The sequence below is a fragment of the Bombina bombina genome, chromosome 8 (assembly GCF_027579735.1).
Source record: "Bombina bombina isolate aBomBom1 chromosome 8, aBomBom1.pri, whole genome shotgun sequence".
Taxonomy (NCBI): Eukaryota; Metazoa; Chordata; class Amphibia; order Anura; family Bombinatoridae; genus Bombina; species Bombina bombina.
In genome coordinates this window covers 306,666,389-306,683,017 of record NC_069506.1, presented here as the reverse complement: position 1 = coordinate 306,683,017, position 16,629 = coordinate 306,666,389, and positions in this window count along the sequence as shown.

Genomic DNA, 16,629 nt, shown 5'->3' with positions numbered 1-16,629 from the left:
AATGGAGGGGGCCAGGTATATACCAAGGTATTTGATTTTATCATGGAGTAGGGTGTATGGGCATAGGGTTTTGAGGTTCTCAAAGTTTTCTTTTGGAAGATTAATTTTAAGGATTTCAGATTTTCTGGCGTTGATCAAGAAATTAGAGTGGGAGCTGAATCTCTCGAATTCTGTTAATAAGTGTGGCAGGGATTTGTCTGGGTGTGTTAGGAAGGTGAGAACGTCGTCAGCGTACAAAGTGAGCTTATACATGTTGGGACCTAGCTGTGGGCCGGTGATAAGTGGATTCTTTCGTACGTGAGCTGCTAGTATCTCAATTGATACAGCGAACAACAGAGGAGACAGGGGGCACCCCTGTCTCGTGCCGTTACGGATTCTGAAGCTGTCGGATAGTGTGTTGTTCACCCGGACCCTGGCTATCGGGTGGGAGTAAAGGCCAAAGATCCTCCGGAGCATTATGGGTCCTATCCCAATGGCGCTCAAGCAGAGTTTCAAGAAATCCCAGTCCAACCGGTCAAATGCTTTTTCAGCATCAGTTGAGATCAGGATAGTAGGTATTTTTGACCGGCCGGACTGTTCAATCAGATGTAAGACCCTTGTGGTATTATCCCTTGCCTCTCTTTTTGGGATGAAGCCGGATTGATCGGTGTGAATGACCTGTGGTAAAATTTTATTCATTCTGGTCACTAAGATTTTTGAGTACAGCTTTATATCTGTATTGAGTAATGATATCGGTCTATAATTGCCCACCTGAGTAGTGTCTATTTCTGGTTTGGGGATAACCGATATATATGCCTCAAGGGAACCCTCCGACCCTGATGCACCTTTGTCTAAGGACTGGAAAAGGGTTGTTAGGTGGGGGATAAGCAAGTTTTTAAATTGCTTATAGTAGGTGTTTGAGAACCCGTCTGGGCCCGGGCATTTTTGTGCTGGGAGGGAGTTTATAGCTGTTGCTACTTCTTGTGATGTAATGGGCATATCCAAAAATTCTGTTAATTCTTTAGGAATGCTAGGGAGAGAAGCATCTGTTATGTACTGCTCAGTGGCTGAGGGGGTAGTGGATGCTGGGGGGGCCTGGAGGTTATAGAGGTTACCATAGAAGTTTTTAAACTCCTCGACTATTGAAGGGCTGCTTACTAAACTGTTCCCCGCACCGTTCACTATTTTGTGGATGTGAGTGTTTAACCTACGTTCCTTAAGTGCTCTAGCTAGAGAAGGCCCGATTTTATTAGACCTAGCAAGAAATGTCTTTTTAAGATATAATGCCCTGGTCTGGGCTTCCCTGTATAGTAGCTTATTTAAGTCATTTCTATGTTGCCTCAGGAGATGAGAGAGGTGGAGGTCCGTGGGTGCTTCTTGGTGTTGCTGCTCTAGGGTGCGTATGGAGTGTAGGATGGTCGAAAACTGCGTTCTGAAATGTTTAGTTTGTAGGGCTTTATGTTTGATAAATTCTCCACGCAGAACGGAGCGTATCCTATCTTTTTAATGGGATTTGCCTAACGCCAGTATTATGAGTCTTGGAAGAAGTGAGCGGTAGACCCTCTCCTGTCCAGACTCCTACCGCATTTAAAAGTCAGTAGTTAAGAGTTTTATGGGCTAACGCCGGAACATAAAGCTCTTAACTAAAGTGCTAAAAAGTACACCCATAAACTACCTATTAACCCCTAAACCGAGCCCCCTCCAACTCGCAAACACTAAAATACATTTTTTTACCCCCTAATCTGCCGACTTGACATCGCCGCCACCTACATTATACCTATAAACCCCTAATCTGCTGCCCCTAACATCGCCGACACCTACATGATATTTATTAACCCCTAATCTGCCCCCCCAATGTCGCCATCACCTACCTACAATTATTAACCCCTAATATTCCGACCCCAACTTTGCCGCTACTATAATAAATGTATTAACCCCTAAACCTAAGTCTAACCCTAACCCCCCTAACTTAAATATAATTTAAATTAAACAAAATTAATTTTACATAATTAAATAAATGAATCCTATTTAAACTAAATACTTACCGATAAAATAAACCATAAGCTAGCTACAATATAACTAATAGTTACATTGTAACTAGCTTATGATTTATTTTTATTTTACAGGCAACTTTTTATTTATTTTAACTAGGTAGAATAGTTATTAAATAGTTATTAACTATTTAATAACTACCTAGCTAAAATAAGTACAAAATTACCTGTAAAAAAAATCCTAACCTAAGTTACAATTACACCTAACACTACACTATAATTAAACTAAGTACCTAAACTACCTACAATTAATTACAATTAAATTAAACTAAATTACGAAAAAAAAACACTAAATTACAGAAAATAAAAAAAGAATTGCAAGAATTTTAAACTAATTACACCTAATCTAATCCCCCTAATAAAATACAAAAGCCTCCCAAAATAATAAAATTTCCCAACTATACTAAATTACAAATAGCCCTTAAAAGGGCCTTTTGCTGGGCATTGCCCCAAAGTAAACAGCTATTTTACCTGTAAAAAAAATAATACAATACCCCCCACAACATTACAACCCACCACCCCCACACCCCTACTCTAAAACCAACCCAATCCCCCCTTAAAAAAACCTAACACTAACCTCCTGAAGATCACCCTACCTTGAGCCGTCTTCAACCAGCCGGGCACAAGTGGTCCTCCATACGGCAGAAGTCTTCATCCGATCGGGGCAGAAGACGTCCTCCTGACGGTAGAAGATTTCATCCAGACGGCATCTTCTATCTTCATCCTTCCGTAGCGGAGAGGATCCATCTTCAATTCAGTCAACGCGGAGCATCCTCTTCAAACGAAGTCCTAATGAAGAATGAAGGTTCCTTTAAATGACGTCATCCAAGATGGCGTCCCTTGAATTCCGATTGGCTGATAGAATCCTATCAGCCAATCGGAATTAAGATAGGAAAAATCCTATTGACTGATGTAATCAGCCAATTGGATTGAAGTTGCATTCTATTGGCTGTTCCAATCAGCCAATAGAATGCAAGGTCAATCCTATTGGCTGATTGGATCAGCCAATCGGATTGAACTTCAATCCAATTGGCTGATAGCATCGGCCAATAGGATTTTTCCTACCTTAATTCCGATTGGCTGATAGGATTCTATCAGCCAATTGGAATTCAAGGGACACCATCTTGGATGACGTAATTTAAAGGAACCTTCATTCTTCGTTAGGACTTCGTTTGAAGAGGATGCTCCACGTCGGCTGGATTAAAGATGGACCCGCTGCGCTCCGGAAGGATGAAGATAGAAGATGCCGTCTGAATAAAGCCTTCTACAGTCTGGAGGACCTCTTCTGCCCCGATTGGATTAAGACTTCTGCCGTATGGAGGACCACTTGTGCCCGGCTGGGTGAAGACGTCTCAAGGTAGGGTGATCTTCAGGGGGTTAGTGTTAGGTTTTTTAAGGGGGGATTGGGTGGGTTTTAGAGTAGGGGTGTGTGGGTGGTGGGTTGTAATGTTGGGGGGTATTGTATTTTTTTTTACAGGTAAAAGCTGATTACTTTGTAATTTAGTATACGGTAGGGAAATTTTATTATTTTGGGGGGCTTTTTTATTTTATTAGGGGGATTAGATAAGGTGTAATTAGTTTAAAATTCGTGTAATTCTTTTTTATTTTCTGTAATTTAGTGTGTTTTTTTTTAAATTTAGTTTATTTAATTTAATTGTAATTAATTGTAGGTAGTTTAGGTAATTAGTTTAATGATAGTGTAGTGTTAGGTCTAATTGTAACTTAGGTTAGGATTTATTTTACAGGTAAATTTGCAGTTATTTTAACTAGGTAGTTATTAAATAGTTAATAACTATTTAATAACTATTCTACCTAGATAAAATAAATACAAACTTACCTGTAAAATAAATATAAACCCTAAGCTAGCTACAATGTAACGTAATGTTTCATTTAAATTATATTTAAATTAGGGGAGTGTTAGGGTTAGACTTAGGTTTAGGGGTTAATAACTTTATTATAGTGGCGGCGATGTTGGGGGGGCAGATTAGGGGTTAATAACTATAATGTATGTGTTGGCGATGTTGGGGGCAGCAGATTAGAGGTTTATAAGTATAATGTAGGTGGCGGCGGTGTCCGGAGCGGCAGATTAGGGGTTAATAGTATAATGCAGGTGGCGAGGATGTCAGGGGCGGCAGATTAGGGGTTAATAAGTGTAAGATTAGGGGTGTTTAGACTCGGGTTCATGTTAGGGTGTTAGGTAAAGACATAAATTTCATTTTCCCATAGGAAACAATGAGGCTGCGTTAGGAGCTGAACGCTGCTTTTTTGCAGGTGATAGGTTTTTTTTCAGCCAGCTCAGCCCCATTGTTTCCTATGGGGAAATCGTGCACGAGCACGTTTTGCCAGCTTACCACTACCGTAAGCAACGCTGGTATCGAGGTGAGATGTGGAGCTAATTTTGCTCAATGCTCACTTTTCTGAGGCTAACGCCGGCTTAAAGAAAACTCATAATACCAGCGTTGTTTAAAGGGAGCGGTAAGAAAAAAAGGAGCGTTAGCAACGCACAGCCTTACCGACAAAACTTGTGATCTAGCCGTAAGTTTTTAGAAATAGATAGGGAATTCAGCACACTTTGTTCAGATAAAACCTATACTTGGTTTTCATTCATTAAATTATAATGCACACAGAGGTAGAACACACATACAAAAAACACACATTTAAAATATTGCAGCAATAGAAGTCATACAGGTAGCTGTAGAAGTCTCCATAAAGTTCACTGAATTAACCACATGTGGTAGGCATATTATTCTTCCAACAATCAAGTTAAAAATAGCTCTGGTCCTCATTGCCACCCCAAAACATTAGAGCCACTGTTTAGTGAACGTAAGTCACTAAATAGTGGCTGAAGTGTTGGAGTGGCGCTGAGGACCAGGGCTATTTTTACAGGTTCGCTACAAAGAAAACTTTCTACTGACCGGGTGAGCAGAGAACTCTGTGGCCAAGACGTTTGCTAAAGGCATCCCAGAATCAAGCAATAGCCAAGTTCAAGCCGCTAAAAGTGTACAGCACTTACCTCAGACAAGAGGATCGTAATTACAGGTTAAACGGCAGGAGCCGTGACACATCAGCTGCGAAGGTAACTGACCTAAAGTGCGGCGAAAGCCGCAGTCAAAGCCTTGCTGATTTGGAGGTACGTGAGAGGAAGTTTTCTGTATATCAGAGAAAAGTAACAACGTAAGCCGCACAACTGTATTCCTGTTAATTTGTCTGTGTGTTTGGAGGATATGCTATACAGAACTTTGGCTTGCTTAAAATCTTGCTCTGCCTGCATACACGCTTATACATAGCTACTCTGTCTCTATCAGTTGCAACTGAATCTATTGTGGAACATTGGCTGCTTTTCCTTAATCTTCAAAACACTGCAGTGTAATTAATACGTTTGCCGGCTTTTTTCATGCATGAACTAACTTTACTCTATAAGGCTTTTTTAACAAATGTCTGTCGGACCTGATCCGACAGTATGGATCAGGTCCGACAGACATCACTGAATGCGGAGAGCAATACGCTCTACGTATTCAGCATTAAACCAGCAGCTCTTGTGAGCTGCTGGTGCAATGCTGCCTCCTGCAGACTCGCGGCCAATCAGCCGCCAGCAGGGGCTGTCAATCAACCCGATTGTACTCGATTGGGTTGAATTCCCGCGATTCCTGTCCGCCTGCGATTCCTGTCTTTGTGACCGCTGCTTCATAACTGCTGTTTCTGGCGAGCCTGCAGGCTCGCCAGAAACACGGGCCATCAAGCTCCATTCGGAGCTTTATAGATAGGCCCCTGTGTTGGGTGATTGTTGGAAGAATAATATGCCTACCACATGTGGTTAATTCAGTGAACTTTATGGAGACTTCTACAGCTACCTGTATGACTTCTATTGCTGCAATATTTTAATGTGTGTTTTTTGTATGTGTGTTCTACCTCTGGGTGCATTATAAATTAATGAATAAAAACCAAGTATAGGTTTTATCTGAACAAAGCGTGCTGAATTCCCTATTTCTAAAAACTAATGGTTACAAGTTTCCTAGTTCTTTATCAAACATGATTGCTTAAGGGTCTGCACCTCCTTTTATATAAAGGAATAACATACAAATGTAAACATAATAAAGGCCGCTAGCGCTAGTTTTCTATTTCCCTAATAAACAAAACCTATTAACCCCTAAACCTAAATTAAACTATTAACCCCAAACCTAACACCCCCCTAACTTTAAATTAAAAGTTACACTATAACTATCTTAAAATAATTAAAAACTTACCTGTGAAATAAAAAAAAAATAAGATTTAACTACAAATTAACGTAACTATTCTAATAAAATAAAATAAACTTTCAATTAAAAATCCTAAATGAAATGATTAAAAAAACCTAACACTACGAAAAAATAAAAATCCTAAATTACAAATCTAGATAAACCTAACACTACGAAAAAAAATAAAAAAATCTGACATTACAAAAAGAAAGTCTAAAAAAATCCAAAGCTACCCATTGCCCCTAAAGGGGCATTTGTATGGGCATTGCTCTTAAAAGGGCATTCAGCTCTTTCCTTCCATAAGGCAGGGAGAGTCAACAACTTCATTCCTTACTGTTGGGAAAAACAACACCTGGCCACCAGGAGGAGGCCTCGATAGGATCAAGGGTTAATATCTCCTTCAGGGAGATTATTTGAACAGCTAGGGGTTAATTATAACTGCTTTAATGTGAGAATTTTTGGGCTCATATACTGTGTGCTTTTGGCTTGGATCAAACAGGTTTCACTTTCGTTTTTGACTGTTGCACAGCTCATAATAGCTTAGCGCCTTTTTCATAGCAAGGGTAGTCCTGTCCTACACACCACGTGACCGGGTGCATTGTTTCCATTTTCCTATCATCCTGCTGCGGACATCACTCCTAAGGAAAGCGTTTTCACTGTTAGCTGTCTGGGTCTAGGAGGTGGTGAGTGCCCCAGCCATTGGGATTATATAGGTGCCATTTTTTTAATAAAAGCGTTCTTTTTTGTCTGTTCTTCTGTGGGTATATACAAAAGATATGGAGGACTCTGATACTAAATTAGAAGGTTCCACTCCTTCTGTATTGATTAATAATTCCTGTTAATATTGTGAGGAGACTGTGGTTTGCCCGTCTGCTCAATTTTGTTCCATTTGCCTAAGCACTGTTCTAAAGTCTAAGAAGGGAGACAAGTCTGTTAATACTTATAGCGCTATTAGCCCCTCTGAGCCATCTACCTCTCAGGAATCTGTGTCCCGAGAGATTACTACCCTTTCTACACTACCTGCTCCACATGCAGTTCCCTTTGGCTCAACGAATCCTCCATCTGGAGGGGGCTTTTTTCCTGCAGACTTTACAGTGCAGTTAAAATCTGCGGTGTCTGCGGCCCTGAGTGCCTTACCTCCCTCTAGCAAATGTAAGAAAAAGGTTAAACATAGTTCTCCTGACCTAGAGTCATCTAAATATTTGTTGGATTTAGCTACTATGTGCCAGCTATCCTTCAGTGGAGGAACCCTCCTTTAGATTTAAAATTGAGCATCTGCGTTTTTTATTGAAGGAGGTTCTGTCTACGCTAGAGGTTCCAGAGGATAAACTCCCTGAGGAACCTAAGATCCCTAAATTAGACTGGGTTTATGAAGACAGGAAGGTCCCTCTGACTTTTCCTGTGCCAGTTAAGATGGCAAACATTATTAGTAACGAATGGGAAAGAATATGAACTTCTTTTCCCCCCTCGGCTACTTTTAAACAATTATTTCTGGTCCCTGACTCACAATTAGATTTGTAGGGCTCCATCCCTAAGGTGGATGGCGCTATTTCTATGCTGGCTAAGCGTACTACTATCCTCTGGAGGATAGTTCTTCTTTTAGAGAGCCTATGGATAAGAAAATTTAAACTTTTCAGAGGAAGATGTTTCAACATACAGTATTTTTATTTCAACCGGCGGAAGCTGGAGCCATGGTTGCTGGAGCAGCTACCTACTGGTGTGACTCTCTGTCAGGGCTCATTGAGGTGGAGACTCCCCTCGAGGATATTCAGGAGAGAATTAAAGCTCTGAGAGTTGCTAACTTCTTCATCTGTGACGCGACTATGCAGATTATTTGCCTAAATGCAAAGGCTTCTGGCTTTGCGGTCCTAGCCCACCGAGCTCTCTGGTTGAAGTCTTGGTCTGCGGATATGACTTCTAAATCTAGACTCCTTTCTCTTACTTTCAAGGGGAAGATTTTATTTGGTCCAGGACTGGACTCTATTATTTCTATGGTTATTAACATTAATCAAGAAATTGTTTTTCCTTCTTTGTTGTTCCCTATCTTTCTGGTTGGGGAGTGTCATCCTCTTTGCTTATGAGACAGCGGGGTGACAGACTCCTGAGAGGATAACAGCTCATTCCACTAGAGCAGTGGCTTCCTCCTGGGCTTTTAAGAATGAAGGCTCTATGGATCAGATTTGTAAAGCGGCTACCTGGTCCTCCTTACACACTTTTTCTAAATTTTACAATGAAGTGTTTGCTTCGGCTGAAGCAGCTTTTGGGAGAAAATTTTTGCAGGCTGTGGTGCCCTCAGAATAGGGTCTGCCTCTTTTTTGTTCCCTCACGTTATTCCTATAGTGTCCTCTGGAGCTTTTATATAGTTTTCTCAACAGTAAGGAATGAAGTTGTGGACTCTTCCTGCCTTATGGAAGGAAAACATAATTTATGCTTACCAGATAAATACCTTTCATTCCTGGCAGGGAGATTCCACGACCCCGCCCGTAATATATTTTCATTGGGCGGCTCCTTTTTTATATTATTTCTTCTGGCACCTTTATACCCTGATGTTTCTCCTATTTTTCCTTGTTCCCTCAGCAGAATGACTGGGGAATAGGTGAAGTGGGAGGGATATTTAAGCCTTTAGCTGGGGTGTATTTGCCTCCTCCTTGTGGCCAGGTGTTGTTTTTCACAACAGTAAGGAATGATGTTGAGGACTCTCCCTGCCAGGAAGGAAAGGAATTTATCTGGTAAGCATAAATTATATTTTTACTGCCCTTAAAAGGGCATTCAGCTCTTTTACTCCCTATCAAAACCCTAATCTAAAACATAAACCCACCCCAAAAAATTTAAAAAAACTTACACTAACCCTAGGAAATCTACTCACAGTTCCTGAAGTCCGGACATCCATCTTCATCCAGTCAGCGAGAAGTCTACATCCATTGCGGGAGCATCTTCTATCTTCATTCCGGTGGTGCGGAGCTGTGGTGGTACAGAGCATCATTGCCGCACGGTTATCCAGCGTGGAGGATCATCTTCATTCGATCACAGTCATACACTGAAGCTTTAAAGCAAGGTACCCCGTTTAAAAATGGGGTACCTTGCATTCCTATTGGCTGACATTTTCAAATCAGCCAATAGGATGAGAGCTACTGAAATCCTATTGGCTGTTCCACACATCCACAGTTCCCTACCTCCACAGCTCTGCGCCACCGGGATGAAGATAGAAGATGCCCCCGTGATGGATGTAGCTTCTTGCCGCCTGGATAAAGATTTATGTCTGGACTTCAGGAACTGTGAGTAGAATTCCTGGGCTTAGTGTTAGGTATTTTTGTTTTTGTTTTTTGGGTGGGTTTTTGTTTTAGATTAGAGTTTTGATGGGCAGTAAAAGAGCTGAATGCCCTTTTAAGGGCAATGTCCATACAAATGCCCCTTTAGGGTCTATGGGTAGCTTAGGATTTTTTTAGACTTAGGTTTTTTATTTTGGAGGGTTGGTTGGGTTGGGGGTTTACTTTTAGGGGGACTTTGTAATTTTGTAAGGTTAAAGAGCTGTTTAACTTAGGGCAATGCCCTACAAAGGCTCTTTTAGGGGCTATTGGTAGTTTATTGTTAGGTTAGGGGGTGTTTTTATTTTGGGGGGCTTTTTTGTTTTTATAGGGCTATTAGATTAGGTGTAATTTTTATTATTTTGGATCATTTCGTTTTTTATTTTTTGTAATCAGTTTTTTATTTTTCGTCATTTTTTTTTTTTTAGTAATGTTATTGTTGATTGTTTTATTTTTTCGTAGTGTTGGGTTTATTTGAAATTTGTAATTTTTTATTTTTTATTTTTTCGTAGTGTTAAGATTTTATAATCATGTAATTTAGGATTTTTAATTGGTAGTTTATTTTATTAGAATAGTTATGTTAGGTTAATGTATAGTTCAATCTTAGTTTTTTTTTATTTCACAGGTAAGTTTTTATTTATTTTAAGATAGTTATATTGTAACTATTAATTTAAAGTTAGGGGGTGTTTAGGGGTCAATAGTTTAATTTAGGGTTTTGCAATGTGGGGGGGCAGCGGTTTATGGGTTAATAAGTTTTGTTTATTAGTTACGATGTGGGGAGTTGGCGGTTTACGGTTCAATACTTTATTATAATGTTGGTGATGTGGGGGTGGTTTAGGGGTTAATAGGTTTATTATAGTAGTAGTGATGTGGGTGGGCGGCAAATTAGAGGTTATTAAAGGGACACTGTACCCAATTTTTTTCTTTTGTGATTCAGATAGAGCATGCAATTTGAAGCAACATTCTAATGTACTCCTATTATCACATTTTCTTCATTCTCTTGGTATGTTTATTTGAAAAGCAAGAATTTAAGTTTAGATGCCGGCCTATTTTTGGTGAACAACCTGGGTTGTCCTTGCTGATTGGGCAGCACCAATAAACAATTGCTGTCCATGGTTCTGAACCACAAATTTGCTGGCTCCTCAGCTTAGATGCCTTCTTTTTCAAATGAAGATATCAAGAGAACGAAGAAAAAATGATAATAGAAGTAAATTAGAAAGTTGCTTAAAATTGCATGCTCTATCTGAATCACAAAAGAAAAAATTTGGGTACAGTGTCCCTTTAAGTTTATTAGTTGAAATGTGGGGGGCTGGTAGTTTAGGGGATAATAGGTTTATTTTAGTGTCAGCAATGTGGGTGGGTGGCAGATTAGGATTTAATAGGTGTAATATAGTATTTGCGATGTGTGAGGGTGGCGGTTTAGGGGTTAATAGGCTGTTTATGGGTGTTAGTGTACTTTGTAACATTTTAGTTATACATTTTGTGAAACATTTTTGTTTCGCAAAATCCATAACTACTGGACTCAGATCGCAGAATGATTCATGGCTGTATAGGCTGTAATGCTAGCATTTTAACCGCACCGCACAACCTGTAATACGGGGCTATGGAGATTCCCGCACTCAAACAAAAATTTTTGAGTGCAGAATGGAGAGTTGCGTAAAGGCTAAAATGTTTGCAGTATAGCTATACCGCTGCGACTTGTAATATGTGTTACCTTTCATTTCACGCGCAATGGCCAATTTTTAAGCAGTATAGCTGTACCGCACCATAACGCAAAACTTGTAATTTAGCCGAAAGTTAGTTAAACAACACATATTATATATGTGATAGATTTTAAATATATATTGTTTCCTGTTATGCTATGGGATAATCAACTTCTCATTATTTAAGGCTACATATTGATTACCATATGTTATGGGCCAGATTACAAGTAGAGCATTAATTAACGCTTTAGCTCGAGCGTTAACTGTGCTAGAAGTTTGACTTTTTGCGCTCTTCGGGTTGTGCTCGTGTTATAAGTTGAAAATAAATTGTTTTTACCCGCGCACAAAAAGCTGAACTTATCACATGCGCATTCAGATATTCGCCCATAGAAGTCAATGGAGCAAAAAGTGGAAAAAAAAAAAAAAAACACACCCAACTGGAAGGTAAACCCGATCACATATTCTCATGTGCGCTAACCCGACATGAAAATATGAATATTTCACATTCCAATGTTCTTCACATAGGAGAATATGTTCTATTTATTCATAAATACACATTTCTATATATTAATGATTTTTTGTGTACAATATATATCTATAGATAGATGTATCTCTTATTAATAAATAGAATATATTCTGCTATGTGCAGAACATTGGAATGTGAAATATTTACAGTAAATGCGCAGTATAACACAAAATGAATATTCCATAAATATGTTTTGACTTGTTTTCATATACATACATATACATTTTTAGAGATAAATATGTATCTCAATGTTAAAGCATTTTGTCTGACTTTTTTTCTAACACCTGAGATCTCATATATTTGAGCCTTTATAACTTTTTTGTGCAATACTTTTTTTGAATAATGTTTATTAGCTGGTGCTATATTGAGTGTAACTGTACATTGTAATGTATTTTTCATGTGTTTTGTGCCACTAGTTTTGCAAAATGGTTAACCAGAGCTCTGAGAACTCAGTAATCGTAGCATAAACAATTCTAGCACAATAAACCCCTTATCGCCTGCACACAAATAAAGCCCTCCACTCTGACTTTATATGTTTTTTTTTACTCTGAACAGTTAAGTGCAAATGTGTTTTTGTTTTTATAGACATATGACGGATAAAGCAGAGATTAACTTATAATAGTGATGAGTAATGCCTCACCCCCTCCTATGGATCCTATTAAAGTATATTAAAGTATTCAGCCCCATTTAGGCAGCAGCATAAGCAGCTTCTGGGTCATTGCGAGCCTGAAACCAAAACTTAAGAAGCACCAGTCTTACAACAGATGCTTTTTAACCTGTCCAGAACCTCAGGGATCCCGGATATCAGACAACACAAACATATTAATCTGGGATGATTGACAAGCCCTGCTCTTGTACAATTGGTTGTGTGAGAGCAGGGGGGAGGGGCTTTGCTCATACTATGGTAAGCTCCAGTAGCAGATGCTGTGTCAGAGGCCCCCAAAGACGAACCTTGTCCGCATGTACCTTAATAAATAGGGGTTCAGTTTGTGTTGTATTTTGCTTCCTAAAGGGACAGTCAAGTCCAAATAAACTTTCATGATTCAAATAGGGAATGTAATTTTAAACAACTTTCCAGTTTACTTTTATCACCAATTTTGCTTTGTTCTTTTGGTATTCTTAGAGTTAAAAGCTAAACCTAGGTAGGCTCAGTTTTTCACCACTAGAGGGAATTAGTTCATGTGTGTCATATAGATAAGATTGAACTCACACACATGAAGTTACCTAGGAGTGAGCACTGATTGGCTAAAATGCAAGTCTGACAAAAGAACTGAGATAAGGGGGCAGTCTGCAGAATTCTTAGATACAAGGTAACTACAGAGGTAAAAAGTGTATTTCTATAACAGTGTTGGTTATGCAAAACTGGGGAATGGGTATTAAAGGGATTATCTATCTTGTTAAGCAACAAAATTCTGGTGTTGACTGTCCCTTTAATTAAACTAATTTACAATATGTAAGTGATAAATCCAAAACATCTGGTTTTCTTACAGTTTTTACATTGCTTAGTAATATAAATTAATGATGTGTGTAATTAACATTTTCATATTATTTTGTGTTACTTTTGATTTGTTTTTATAACTATCTTATAACACTTCACTGCAATGAATGAATAAATTAGTAAATGAAGATTTTTGTAATTATATTTTGCTTCATCGATATTATAAATGATTTGTTTACCAAGAAAATGAATATTAAAATGTTAGGAGAGCCTGCAAAAAAATCTTCACGAAAGCCATAAAGAGGCCACAATGTGTTAAGGCAGGGCCAGATTTACAGCCCAAGTGCCTGTAGACACAGAAACCCAAGGGCCCTCCCACTCCCGACTACTCCCATGTTAGCCGGGGATCTTAATTAAGATGGCCGCCAGCAGTGGAATAACATAATTGCCATTACAAAGATGGCCACAGTGCATGTGCAATCATATAATTTTTTTGCTGGCGGCAATATATATATATATATATATATATATGTCTAAATATCTATCTATATCATAGTAAACAGTTACAGCACAATATCAAATGGTCACAATATCTGAAGTCCTGAAGTTGGGGCACATTGGTCTTTCACTCGTGTACTTACTTTTTAGTTTCAACTTGTAATACTTGCGGTAAAACAACCAACAAAACATTTTTACTTTGAGAGCAGTTAGCGCGCAAGTGAAAAAGTACGCCACTTGACCCATTATTTGTTTTGTAACAAAAATACAATAAAGAATAATTAAGAAACAAAAGCATCTACATTAAATATATAGTACACAATAAATATATTTCGTAAATGAGTCAGATTAAAAAAATAACACACCTTCAACACATTTTGCTACAGGTTTACTGAATTTATTTATCCCCTTAAGGACAAGGCAATTTTTCAATTTATTTCCCTTAAAGTGAAGGTAAACTTTGGTTAATGAAAGCCCATTTTTTAAAAATACTATTAAACAAGGGCACTTTCATTCATCAAAGTTTACAAAGCAGCCATTTTGTTAAAATTTTTTTTACTTTTTTTCTTTTCACAGCTAGAGCAGCTTCCCCACCTAGAGATCCTCTATTCACATCACACGTCAGCAATGACAAATCCTGCTTCCTCCAATCACAACTTTCCCCCCAGGGTAGTCATTGCTTGAGGCCATGCTGTGATTGGAGGAAGCAGGATTAGTCATTGCTGATGTGTGAATAGAGGATCTCTATGTGGGGGAAGCTGCTCTAGATGTGAAAAGAAAAAAATGGTAATTTTTTTAACAAAATGGCTGCTTTGTAAACTTTGATGAATGAAAGTGCCCGTTTTTAATAGTATTTTTTAAAAACAGGCTTTCATTCACCAAAGTTTACCTTCACTTTAAGGACCAGGGCTATTTTTACATTTCTGCGGTGTTTGGGGGGTAGTTATCAACGTGTCTACTTTACCTGCCTTCGCCGGCCCAATACGCCCGCCTAAGCTCGCCTCACATCGCCGCCGCGGACCTGCAAAAATTTGCCTAAGTTATCAAAAAAGCTGTCAAAAAGCCGCGCACCAAGTACGGGGCGATGAGCAGCGGACTGTGAGAGTTATCACTCATCCGATCTCGCTGCTCTTTTGCTTTTTTACAGCTTTATTGCTAGCCTGTCACTAAGCACCCACACTAACTACACTGTTCTACACCCTATACGGCACCCCCCGAGCCCCCCACAACTAAATAAAGTTACTAACCCCTAAACCGCAACTCCTAGACCCCGCTGCAACTCTTATAAATGTATTAACCCCTAAACCGCCGCTCCCGGACACCGCTGCCACCTACATTATACCTAGTAACCCCTATCCTGCCCCCCCTATACCGTCGCCCTCTATAATAAAGTTATTAACCCCTATCCTGCTGATCCCGCACCTCGCCGCAACTAAATAAATAGTTTAACCCCTAAACCGCCGCTCTCTGACCCCGCCACAACCTATATTAAATTTATTAACCCCTATCCTGCCCCCCCTACACCGTCGCCACCTATAATAAATTTATTAACCCCTATCCTGCCCCCCACTACACCGCCGCCACTGTAATAAAATTATTAACCCCTAAACCTAAGTCTAACACTAACCCTCACACCCCCTAACTTAAATATTAATTAAATAAATCTAAATAATATTTCTTTTTTTTTTTAAATTCTTTTTATTATTTCATAGTTTAGGTTACAATAATTTTCTCGTTAGTACACATTTTTTGCATGTTATGAAAAGCATCTGTTATCAACATATTGACAATTCCATTTTTACATGAATCATATTTTTACCTTTTCATTTCAGTATGTTCTTCAATTTTACAATCAGATCTTTCTTATTGCTGTTTCTTGTATATGAGTCCATTTATTTGCTATGTCAACACCCAGCCTTATCAGTGGGATGGATGGGCTGGGGAGAGGGAGGACAGCAGGGCAAAGAAAGGAAAAAAAAAAAAAAAAGTTTTTCTCTTTTTTTTTTTAGGCTCCCCTCATCTCCACCTGTCCTCCCACACTCCCCTCTCTACCTCACGCCTCCCCCATGTCCTCTTCCAAGCAGAGCCACTCCCCTCTAAGTCTATCCTCCATTATTCTTTCAGTATTTATAAATGGTGCTAGAATTTGTTTTTGTTCATTAGAGTCTAACGCCTTTATATATATCTGCCATTTATTCAAAAACCCGTTTAATCTATTAGGGTAGTCCATCTTAGTGTCCCATTGTTCGATCCACAACTGTCTTTGTATTTTGTTTCTCAGTTGTGTCATAGTTGGGGCTTTTTTATGGATCCATTGTTCTAATATGCATTTCCTTGCTAGGAGGATAATAGTTACTAGCAGATTCTGTCCTCTAAACTGGGTCTTGTCCCATTTGAATAAGCAAATTTGAGCTGTTCCCAAGTGGATTTCTATTTTTAGTTTCTGTTTGATCCAGTATTGTATTCTACACCAAAAGTATTTAATCTTTGGACAATTATAGAAAAAGTGAATAAATTCTGCATTTACCTTTTGGCATTTATTGCATTTATTAATATAGTCTAGGTTCCATTTTATCATTCTGCGTGGAGTTATATAATCTTGGTGTAACATTTTTAACTGTGATTCCCTAAGAGGTATTGCAAGGGTTGCCTTTTTAACTGTTTTTAAGCTATCGCTTATATGTATCGATGTCAGGCTCTCCGCAACCTCTACACTCCATTTATCTGCTAATATCTCCATTCCTTCATTAGTGTTTCTATAATTCAGATTTCCATAGAATCCTGATAATGAGAAAGACCCTTTTTCATATGCCATTTGAGATGAAATAAAGAGCGGTGTATCCCAAAACTCAGTATCCCTTTTTATTAGATTCATAATATAATGTCGCGTTTGC